Source organism: Phalangium opilio, unplaced genomic scaffold, assembly GCF_054372755.1.
Source record: "Phalangium opilio isolate 3A_F unplaced genomic scaffold, DU_Popi_V2 ptg000077l_1, whole genome shotgun sequence".
In the NCBI taxonomy this organism is placed as follows: domain Eukaryota; kingdom Metazoa; phylum Arthropoda; class Arachnida; order Opiliones; family Phalangiidae; genus Phalangium; species Phalangium opilio.
Window position 1 is genome coordinate 8,579,232 of NW_028324185.1, and position 13,035 is coordinate 8,592,266.

A 13,035-nucleotide genomic window follows, 5' to 3' on the forward strand; every position below is an offset into this window, starting at 1 on the left:
ATAAGCCTTGGTCTCGAGCTTTTTCCCAAGGCTCGAAAACTTCTCGAGTGTATCAAAGGTTTTTTATCGAGGGCTCGCATGCAGGCCATGTATTCGTGTTTACACGCAAAAGTGTCTTTTGACTTCAAATAATTACAATTAAAGAAGCTTATGTCTACCAAGGGGTGTCCACACTAACACTATACTATTTTTTTATACCTACAAGCACCCACAAGTACCCACAATCACCCACAAGCACCCACAAGCACCTACAAGTACCCACAAGCACCTACAAGTATCCATAAAAACCCACAAGCACCCACAAGTACCCACAAGCACCCACTAGCACCTACATGAGCCCACAAGTACCCACAAGCACCCACAAGTACCCACAAATTCCTACAAGCACCCACAAGCACCCACAAGTACCTACAAGCACCCACAAGTACCCACAAGTACCTACAAGTACCCACAAGTACCTACAAGCACCCACAAGTACCCACAATAACCTACAGGCACCCACAAGTACCCACAAAAACCCACAAGTGCCTACAAGCACCCACAAGAACCCACAAGTACCCACAAGCACCTACAAGTACTCACAAGCACCTACAAGTACCCACAAGTACCCACAAGTACCCACAAGTACCCACAAGTACCCACAAGTACCTACAAGTACCTACAAGTACCTACAAGTACCCACAAGTACCTACAATTACCCACAAGTACCCACAAGTACCTACAAGTGCTCAGAAGTACCTACAAGTACCCAAAAGTACCTACAAGTACCCACAAGTACCTACAAGTACCCACAAGTACCTACAAGTACCCACAAGTACCTACAATCATCCCGAAGTACCTACAAGTACCCACAAGTACCTACAAGTACCCACAAATTCCTACAAGCACCCACAAGTACCCACAAGTACCTACAAGCACCCACAAGTACCCACAAGTACCTACATGTACCCATAAGTACCTAAAAGCACCCACAAGTACCCACAATCACCCACAAGCACCCACAAGCACCCAAAAGCACCCACAAGCACCTACAAGTATCCACAAAAACCCACAAGCACTCACAAGTACCCACAAGCACCCACTAGCACCTACATGAGCCCACAAGTACCCACAAGCACCTACAAGCACCCACAAGTACCCACAAATTCCTACAAGCACCCACAAGCACCCACAAGTACGTACAAGCACCCACAAGTACCCACAAGTACCTACATGTACCCATAAGTACCTACAAGCACCCACAAGTACCCACAAGTACCCACAATCACCCACAAGCACCCACAAGCACCCAAAAGCACCCACAAGCACCTACAAGTACCCACAAGCACCTACAAGTATCCACAAAAACCCACAAGCACCCACAAGTACCCACAAGCACCCACTAGCACCTACATGAGCCCACAAGTACCCACAAGCACCCACTAGCACCTACATGAACCCACAAGTACCCACAAGCACCCACAAGCACCCAAAAGCACCCACAAGCACCTACAAGTACCCACAAGCACCTACAAGTACCCACAAGCACCTACAAGTATCCACAAGTACCCACAAGCACCCACAAGTACCCACAAGCACCCACAAGCACCCACTAGCACCTACATGAGCCCACAAGTACCCACAAGCACCCACTAGCACCTACATGAACCCACAAGTACCCACAAGCACCCACAAGCACCTACAAGTATCCACAAGCACCTACAAGCACCCGGGCTAAGCACCTACAAGAGCTCAAAGGCCATGTTTTTCTTGCTTAATATCCCTCTAACGGCGTGAATCACGACAAAAACGCCGTATGTCCAATATAAAAAATTAGGGCTAAAATGCGTGTCTCTAACAGTGGTAAAATGCCGTAGTTCCAATACCCAAAACAACGTAAGTCAAAGTATGTGTTAATAATGATAAAAGTCAATACTTAAACTTAATTGAACTTAGTGAAACTAAAAAAGGCGCTACATTGAACTTTTCTTTTTCATTTCAGATGGTTCCCAAACGTAACGAATGAATAGTTTTCTTTATGCACTATCCCAATTAAGGTCATTTTTCAAAAAAATCTCATGTTATCTCTATGGAAGAATATTGTATCTTTCACCAAATGTCTGATTAATTTTATAGATTTTAAAACCACCCTTAACAACTTCTTTCTTTATAATTCTTTCTTTCTTTGAAATTTTAACCACAAAATTAGGGCCCAAATTTTGTTCACTGGCAATATTTCAAAGCAGCAAACACAATACGAAAAAAGTTACGGCCAATCAAAGAACCCTCCTTTAGCATTGGAGGCAGTATCAAGTCTTATCTAAGAGAGAGACCGCTCTCCTAGAATAATATATTTTCCCACAAATACATTTAGTAATTGTTTATTTTGCCACAAATACATTTAGTAATTATTTATTTTGCCACAAATACATTTAGTAATTATTTATTTTGCCACAAATACATTTAGTAATTATTTATTTTGCCACAAATACATTTAGTAATTGTTTATTTTCCCACAAATACATTTAGTAATTATTTAATTTCCCACAAATACATTTAGTAATTATTTATTTTGCCACAAATACATTTAGTTATTATTTATTTTCCCACAAATACATTTAGTAATTATTTATTTTGCCACAAATACATTTAGTTATTATTTATTTTCCCACAAATACATTTAGTTATTATTTATTTTCCCACAAATACATTTAGAAATTGTTTATTTTCCTGCAAATACATTTAGTAATTATTTATTTCCATTTATTTCTCAGAATACATCAATAAATATCTATGAAGTAATTTAAATATCTCGTGAACAAATTCATACGCGTATATTCGATTTAAGAGTCATCGCGGTTTTACAAAAATATTAGAATTCCAATATTCCAAGTAATTAAGTAGTATATACTATTAACTTTGGATTCCCTAATTGGAACGCACTATCACTAGGTCATGCTATTTTTTACAAATTTTGAAAAAGACTGCTTTCATTCGCCGACAGAAGAGTTTGTTTACGGTTACAATTATTGTAAGAACTTCTATTTTTTTTCACTTAGTGCCAGTGGCGTCGCTAGGCCTTTTTTTTGGGAGGGCTATAGCCCCCCAAATTCCAAACTTAGCCCCCCCCACAAAATAATCCGTAAACTCTACCAAAAAATTGCTGTTAGCAACCTAAAATTCATTTGCAATATAGAAAAAATTAAAATGATAGATTCGTCAAGTTTCATCTCTGCAGAGATGAATTTCAATATCAAACAGTACAATTTTGAACAAAAGAGCAGATGGAGACAAGTAAAATGTTACATGTTCTTTCGAAGGGAGTCCCAATAGTGTGGACTAAAAGCTAACCAAAACTAAAAATGAACTTAAGACGAGTGAAAATCCTTCATAATCGGTTCCGTAGTTTTTATAAAAGGTTGTATATCTTTAAAGGGTATGGGAATTTACAATATCATATCATATCATATTGTAGCACGAAAATGGTATTATATTACACTTTCAAGTCTCTTCTTTCAAAATATCAAGTTTTTAATATAACTGAACCAAAGTTTCTATTTATAAAATCCATTGGAAAATCACGAAAACTCAGTTTCGATTTATAAATCTTTTTGTCTTGTCGAGCTTGTTCGGCTGTTTTATGACATCACTATGACGTTCAGGAAAAAAGCGCCGTAATCCTATACGCGCGAGGTATACGCGTCTCGAGCTCTGTCCATGCTTCTCCCCTGTCTAAACTCTGGGTCTGATAGCGGAGAGCGTGGCACCATCTCGCGTGTGTGACGTCAAAAACAAGAAAACGTTTTAGCTTTTCTTAAAAAGTGGATTCTAAATAATTTCATATGAAGCATTTTCAAATGCACATTGCCAAATAACTAAAAATCGGAGAATTAAAAGCTTGATATTTTTGAATTCACAGTAATTAATTCTATCTTTTGCTATATAAATCAGAGGTTTTTCAAACGAAGCTTCTCATACCCTTTAAAATACGAATAATTTCACGTTGACACAAATTTACCGATAGTGTTAAAGGTCTACACATTTTCCAATGAACCCATTATGCAATTATTAAGTTCTTATAATAACTAGTTTTCTCAGATTAAGCCCCCCCCCCAAATTTCAAACCCTAGCGACGCTACTGCTTAGTGCTTTGGTCAGTTGAGTATTTGTCGATGATTGCGTTAGGTATTTACTCGTCATTATAGTTACGCTAGCTTATGGTCATTGCCAAGTGTCACTTATTTAAATAAACTTGGTTTCATCCGCAAACGACAATAAATGAAGTAGGCCCTAGCTTAGTATCACCAAAAGTAGATGAGGGAAAGTTTGAAAGTGGCCAGAAGTCGCGAGGCATCAGAGTTTCGCCATGATTGGCCGTTCAATCGGCGTAGCTCTATTAGGCTTATTCACTCCCTAAAAGTAGGCTTTGTGCTAGTTCGCGGTTACCGTCGTCTGCTATTGTGTATGCTAAACTGAATTCGGTCGAATGCGGCCTCGCTCCAAGTCTTAAAATTTTTAATCTTTGCATACGGGTGGTGTACAATTTTGATGTGTCATTTAACCATGAAGATACCTATGCTTTATGCAAATAAATACTAGTCTGAACCGACTCTTAGCCATGTTTTTGTTCGGATCAAAACCGTTTTAAATCAGTTTCCGGTTTAAAGTTCCGTTGCGAGGGATTACATACCTAACAATCCTCGTTTAAGCCTAATGATGTGCAGTGGTTCTCGAAACTGGAATCTTGTCAGTAGCTCGACGGTGAAGACGAAAGAAGCGACTCCAAGCATTGCCGCCCACAATCTGAACTTGGCTTCAATGTCCTTGAACCCGAGTTTGTGGACTTCATTCTCAGCCGTCGAATGTTGAGGTTCCAATTCGAAGTGCCTGTCTCTCTCGAACACGCGGTGAAATGCTGCGATTTGGCCGGTTTCCACGAAAGACCGCAATCTGCAATCATCAAATGGTGAGATACTTTAATTTTTCAATTCAGTAACTTAAATCAGGTTGCAAAATTTGTCCGCGTGATTTATGCTGACTTTATTTGATAGTTTCAAGGTACACACGCCACACTTTTGGCCGGGACTTGAATAATGATATTCCCCAAAGATTTCAAGTGACACTATGAAGAGTTGACGATAATTATACCGATTTCGAATAAAATACGAGAGTTATTAAAAGAATTCGGGTGGATTTCATGGGCGCGTAGCGATATGAACATTAAACAAAAACCCTCATTTAAAGCGTGTTTCGTGATTTGCACGCTTTTCACTTGGACTTTGTTGACAGCGGTTTACCAAATGAGCAATTGATTGGTTTTGTGGTGTCAAAATTAAGCGGTGCTATGAAAATGGTCTATTGAATCAATCGGCAGTTGGAAGTGGAACAGCTATAAATTTCCATTTTACTACCTATCGGTTGCACGAGCAATAACGTAACGCAATACGAAGCTCTTGAACTCGCCATTACGCGCTCGAGAGTAGTTGTATGATAATTAGCATTTTTCCAGCGTTATTAGACAATGCGCGTGAACGCCAGTTGAGGCATAGAATTATGGAAGAAGACTCGAGTAGCACAAAAACGTAGATTGTTCTTACATTAAGAAAGTTAACGAACCTTTGGTTGATGTTCTTCAGAGCTTTAGGATTCATTGTTGCATTTATAACTGGGAGCACTAGCGGTTGTTGCAAGTACTTGGCCGAACCAAGATGAAGATGCGATAGTTTCAGCTTTCCCTCATCCGAGAGATCTAACAAGGCCATGTGTAAAAAAGGTATATCTCCAAACCATATTTGCTTTCCTGACTGAAAGTCTCCCGCTTCCAAGTCTTTTGCTCGCTGATGCCAGAGAGTTTTCATTTCATCGTCAGTCTGTTAGAATTGAAATTTTATTAATGGACTTTGGAAATGAGATTAAAGTGTTCAAAAATCTTCACCGATTGTTTAACATTGTCGTATAAAGTCGGAAAAATGAAAACTTTGGCGTCGGGTACTTTCAATAAATCCGGAATTCCGTTAATGTTCTCTATCTTCTGAGACGAGAAATTGGCTTTCAAAACTCCGTTGAACAAATTGACGAAAACCACTACTATCAAGAGATAAACGCCAACGCTGAAGCGAATCGCCAGTGACGAAGAAACATCGAAGCCTGCACCGACACAAACCAAAAGTACAAGATTGAGTGGTTGCAGGCACTGTTCATTTACTTCACTGTACTGGACGTGTGGGTGTGTCTGTGTGCACTGTTACATCGAAGGGGAGCGCGTTCGCGGTTCGCAATCAAAGCAAACGGGTTTGAAATTTCTAGACCGCATTCATACTTAATGGAAATTCGAAAAAGTTGTAGTTCACTACCTTAGCTATTCCGCGTTTAATAGTGGCTGTAAAGTATTAAGGACGGATTTTTTAGAAATCGGCATTATCTCTCTATTGTCAACGTCATCTTATCTTTATCGATACTCGAAAGTTGTTCTCAGATGTTGCTTGTTAAATCTTATTATATCCACAACTTTGTTTATAAAAAATCGTTTATCCACTAATTTGTGGAAAATGGATAGAAAATGCCCACCTCTAGGGGTTTTATTTCTCTTTTGATTGGATGTACTTTTAACTTTGCGCGTCCCCCATAGATGGCATGGAAAATTTATAGATTTATACGGCATCTTTCGTGTTTAGTGTTTACGCGTGCGACGGTGCGAGACAGGCAAGGGGGGCTCACGCTCCCTTCAAAATTTTTTTTCTCTCCAACAACTCGCTTGTGTGACGTCACACTAGACCACCACGGCTCTGCTTATCATAGGAATCAGGGCGCTCGCTTTAAAATTTTGTAACTAACTGCCCTTTAATTTCCAAAATTTGAAAAGCCCGTCCCGGCCTGGCCCGATAAATTGTTGGACTCTGGAGACTCTACCTTTTCCCAAAATGGCTCCGAAATAAAGAAAGAGTTTTTGAGCAGCGACGGACATCATTGATCCTGGAATTCCCTTGAATCGCTTGTGAATGATATCAATCATCGTTAAGACTCCCATAACGCAAAGCAACCCGCTCCAAATCTGAAAAAAGTGTTTTCAGAGAAGCAACGATTTTGAATTACTTTGCCAAAAAATAGACGTAATTACTAGATGGCTCTCAAGCACCCTATAGCTGGAGGCTCCTAGCAGCCCACAAACTAAATGATATGTTTATTTTGTATTTGTAGACGATAACCTTGTGTTTCATAAATTATAGTTAAGTAATTAGGATAAACAATGGGTGTAGTTCTTTGCATTTAATTCTGACATCCACAATTGCAACGCTAATCAAAGCTAGTTCAGGAAAAGAGCTTACACTTAGAGATGTGAAATTACCGTAATTTTTAACAAGTCGCGAAAAAACATTTACGTATCAGCAAATGTGGATGAGAGGGAAAGCATGACAATGGCCATAGAGCCTGTGTTAAAAAACGTGGACATCAAAGTTTCGCCAATAACTATTTAGTTTACTAGTGACTGATGGACTTGCAAACTCGCGACTGAAAGTAGTGTACACATTTATGCTCCTTGGTTTAACCATAACCCACTCGATCACGCGCATCACTGCTCGCGTTATAAATTACCGAGATTTGTTTTAAACGTATCTAGTTTTATGTGCTCTTCTATTGCTTCGATAACCTTACTTAAATCCCTATTATACCTTCAAATACCTTTTAAAACATTACCAGCTACTATGTCCTGACATCAAACACAAATCGAGGAAGGTCTAGCATACACAATAGCAGACGACGCTAACCGCGTAACCGCGAAATAACACAAGACCTATTTTAAGGGAGTGAACAGTCCCAGTATAGCTACGCCAATAAAACGGTCAACTACGGCGAAACTCTGATGACTCGCGACTTATGGCCATTTTCATACTTTTCCTCTCATCCACTTTTGGTATCAGCTAGGTGTGGTTGGGAGTGGGGAGGGCGTTTGAGTTTCCTATGAGCTTATTTAGTACAGTATTCGTATTTTTTAACTCATTTAGGTAATATTCGGTTGGGGTACATTAAGGTCTTACCACACATAGCTGAAAAGGTTTTATCGTCTACCCAACATACACAGCAACCCAGCCTTCATACATAGTGCCCTTTCCGCCTGAAAATGAATCTCTCACACTAGCTCCCCGCGCTAACCCCAGAAACCGTAGTAAAGAGAAAATATTTTAATTTGAAACGCTTTCAACAAATGGGCTTCGCTACAGCTGTCCATCAAATTAAACCAAATTGGAGGGTTGCCACGATACCAATGTTGTTTACCAATACTCCCAAGAGACGGAGCAGGGGTCCCGACTAATTAGTTTTACGTCCGTCCGAAGTTAGTTAAACTGCTGCAAACGCAAACAAAAGCCCCAATGTAATTTTTTTTATCGAAATTCTTTGCTTAATCTAGCCACACTTGTTCCTGCTGTACCCCGGCCACAAACACAAACAAACACACGTACAGATCATCAGTGCAAAGCAAGGTCCGCTTACATAACCACACCTAGCAAAATTACCTGTAAGTTAGCGATTAAAATTATGGAATAACAAAAATAACCGTAATTTATGATATTTTATATTATAACAGGCTTATTACCGTAGTAATTTACGTGATATACCGGTAAAATTTGTAAAATTACTGTTATTTACGTCGTACTCTCTATACTTACACCAATGGAAATAGTTTTTAAATCGTCGAAGGCTCCGACTGGTGCAGCGTTGAACGTCAGATTTTTGGCAGACAGTAATCTTTGATGGGCGTACGTGACTGGAACTGTGAATTTTGAGGACAAAAGCATTCGCATTCCAAAGTCGTAAGTGATTGGTTGTGCTAGCAGGTCCACTTTCTGGAAGTGCGTATGAGAAAAACAGTTTGTAGTTGGCCCTTAATGGGAGCATGAAGGGATGAAGCAAGTTGAACTCATTCGCTTTAAAATTATACAGTGAAATGAAAAAAGGTTAATGAAAAATGTTGCCTGAAATGTATTCTCGACTATTTTTACTCTGAACTTCCAAGCAAAGCTCGACCATCCATTTTAAATAGGCCTTGTCAAGAAAACTAGAGTGCTCTCTGCAGGTTGAGAAGATTTCACCTACTAGAGTTTTGGCGGAGAACGTTTCGTCAGTGGAACACGATCTAACACGCTACTACGTCACACTTGTTACGTATTTGACTTTTTTAAACTTTGCGAGTCAAATGGTTTTGTATTACTCGTCGCTAGGGGTCGCTAACGAACTAGTCAAAGCAGGCTACAATAAACCTTAGAACAAATATGGCACCCGAACATCGTGGTTGTTGTTTCTCATTCTTAATTAACACTCGAAAGAACCAGCCATTATAATTTGTTAAGCGTGAAAGAAACCTAACTTGTATAAAAGAACGTAAAAACACTCGAGGACCGTCGCTCCGTCGAATTTTTCAGAGCAAGAAAGAGCAATTCTCTGGCAGTTTTTGAGATCAGTGGAAAACGCGACTCAGGGCGAGTGTTGCACTCGTGTTCCCGGTGACGGACACTTAGTGTTCTAGTGCAGTCGGTGGACATCGCTATTACGTTTACCCAATCAGGCCTGGATCTAGCCAGTGAGGGGCCTAGGGCACATTGCTAACGCGAGGCCCCTAATTTTTTAGTATAGGTTAAAAATTCCATATTTATTCATTAATATCGAAATCATTGACAAATTCCTCGAGGCTCAAGGACTTTATATCAGAATGTCGTCAGCTTATATTTTGGTTGCCCCCACAATTGTGGCATGGCCTAATAGATCACGCATTCCCGCTTCACAAAACTGCTAGCGCATGGTCTGCATGGGTTATGACCATTCATGAACGCTTGTAATTCTCGTTCTTGGGAAAGTTTTTATGTGGCCTTTACACGCTCAATTTTTTGCGCAAATTAAATGGGGAACATCTATAAATTAATCATCTTAAAAATTATTCCCAAGACTTTTCACTAATTGTGCAATTCAAAATCCATCAAGATATTTAAAGCTCATTATTTAGAAAAAAAACCTTATAATTTTATTGGACAAATATATTGATGGAATTCAACATGATATATTCAATTGTATTGAATATATTTTGATCACAATAAAATTGTTGATGCTGAGTCCGGGTACAATTTTATTGTCCAAACATTACATATAAAGCGTCAAATACACAAACTTTAATGTTATTCGAAAACGAAATATTGTTCAATTGTTTGAATAACATTTTGCGCGATAAAAACTCATTCAGATTTTTTACGCAAATATTGTCCAAAATTTACCGCAAATGATGTTCAATTTCCATTATATTTGAACTTTGCACAAATGTTAGTCTGGATAACATTTTATTTATACTTCGTAACTTAAACAACGAGCCCTACGTTTTTTGTGCCAATTATTGAGCGTGTAGGGTCCCCAGTTTTATTGCAACATAAGCTTTCTATTATGTTCCCAGTGGTATGTTAATGTAAAGCCAACCCGACACGTTCAATAATTTGCGCAAAAAACGTGGGGCCCGTTGTTTTAGTTACAAAGTATAAATAAACGCTATCCAGACTAAGTTTTCTGCAAAGTTCAAAGCAACAATATTTTTTAGGAAATGGAACATCATTTGCAATAAATTTTGCACAATATATCCATAAAAAAACTGACAATACATATTGTACGAGTTTTTTATTGCTCAATGTTATTTAAACAATTGAACGATATTTCGCATTTGAATAACATTGAATTCTATGTTTTTGACACCTTATATGTAATGTTTGGATAACAAAATTATACCCGGTCTATGGACTCAACATCAACAGTTTTTTTGAGACAAAAATAAATTCAATATAATTGAAAATATCATGTGGAATTTAATCAATATACTCTTCCAGTAAAGTTATAAGGGTCTTTTCTAAATATTAGCCATTCAACAAAATGTTGGATTTTAATTTGCACAACAAAGGAAAAAGTTTGGAATTATCCATAAGATGATGAGCTTTATAGATGCCCCCCACTTTAATTTGTGTAAAATATTGAGGCTGTAAAGGCCGCATAATCTGAATTCTCGAACAGTTCGATTTATTAAAATAAATTGAAAGGAAAAATTTTGCAATTCTGAAACGGCCCGGGGAGGCCTTTGATATTTAGCGGGGCCCCTCCCAACAGCGGGGCCCTGGGCAGCCGCCCGGTCTGCCTTATGGGAGATCCGGGCCTGTACCCAGTTCCTCTCTTCAACCCATCAAGATCTTTTTAAAGCCTAATCAATCAGCGAAATGAGAATATAATTTTTCAATTCAAGAGTAAAAGCAATATTTGAGCGCTAAGTTTTTTAGTCAAGGCGGAGCTTGTTGCAATTTCGACATCAATAGCGCGCTCTGGTTACATATTCAACTAACGAGATTTTCCAGAAGTAAAATACAGCCAGCGCAGCGGGAGATGGGCACATTTTCAAATTTTCCTCTCTTATCTGGATTAGGCTTGCTTGGCAACTTGAATAGTACACAATGAAACCAAGGGTGGGGCACTTATTTCAAACTTAGGGCTAAAATGTTTTATTTATAGTGGCAAACCTTCATGATTTTTTCATCATTAATATCAATCACATGTATATACCTTAAAATAAAAACTCAATTAGGATAGCGACTTTTACAACACCAAGAGCAAAACCAAGCGGGAGTACCAAACTATAAACCTTAACCAAATTTCAATATAGTACAAATTTCACCGAAAATCAAGTTTGCTAAGGGTGGTTTTACAATCCATAAAATGAATCCGACTTTTTGGTGAGAAACACTAGATTTTCCCATAGAGATAACGTCGAAATGTTTTTTACAAGTGAGGGTAAAATATGAAGACAAGTCACGCAAATACAATTTCCGTATTAGCTACGTGTGGTTGGGGGTGGGAAGGGCGTGTTTGCTTCGTATGAGCTAATGTAATACATTATTAGCGTTATCTCTTTCGCTAAGGTAATATTCGAGATTACCCAACAGTTGGGGTACTTTAAGTTCTTTTCGTCTATCCTGCCTCCACACACAATCCACAAACATACACACTCACGGATCATAATCTGAAATATCTTTCGTTGCTAAAAACCGATTACAACAACCGATTGAAGGGTCAACGACAACTATAATAAATAACAGCAACACAGCCATTATAAATAATGAGTGCGTGATAACTGTTTATTTAGGAGAAAACGTAACCTTAAATTTCATAAGCAACAAACCGTTAATTTAACGTCAATTATTCAATAATAATTAATATCATTCAATAATAGACTTAAATACGTTAAAGCTGTGAATTTAGTTCCTGTTAGTAGCGTTTGTAAAATAATGAGATATTTTAGGGGCGAACTAAAATTTAGGACAATTAATTTATAATCATAATTGAATAATTTAGTTTAAAATTTAAGTGTGTAATTTATTAATATTTTGTTGTAAAATTTTCTGTAGTTAATTTCAAATCAATATTTAAAATTGTAATCATTAAGTTTGTTAAGCAATGTTCATTTTTAATATTTTAAAAATTTGTCACGGTTTCATTTTCTCGTACCTTTTCTTTCAAGTTGTTTTCGATATTTTTTTGTAAACATGTTTTTTCATTTGAATTTGAAAAACCCCTACGTCAGTGCAAGCGCGGGTATTTTTGCCCAAAGAGGTGTTTTCGATTTTTGAGCCAATAAGATGCCAATAAAAGGAATTGTGGGTCTAAGAAAAAAAAAGTAGCTACCAAAAATAAAAATAAAAATTTAGAGTCTCTCGAGCAGTTAAACCATTAAGTTGGTAAGAAAATTGCTAGGCCCCCTTAAAAACAAAAACAATTAAAACAAATAAATCAATTACTCTTTTGTTAAATTTTACCCGTTTTGTGTACCGATCTAATTTTTTCTACTACCAACACCGAACCGAATCAACCGCGCTTATGGAACCGATGTTTCAGTCCGTCGGAACCGTGAAAACAGAAACTTTTAAGCTCTCCCAAAGCTAAATCAGCTACAGCGTTTTTCGGTATCGTTTGGCTTCCGTAAATTTTACGGTAATTTCTTAGAGTTTACGGACAAGATTAAATTTGTTTTTGCTTAGACGC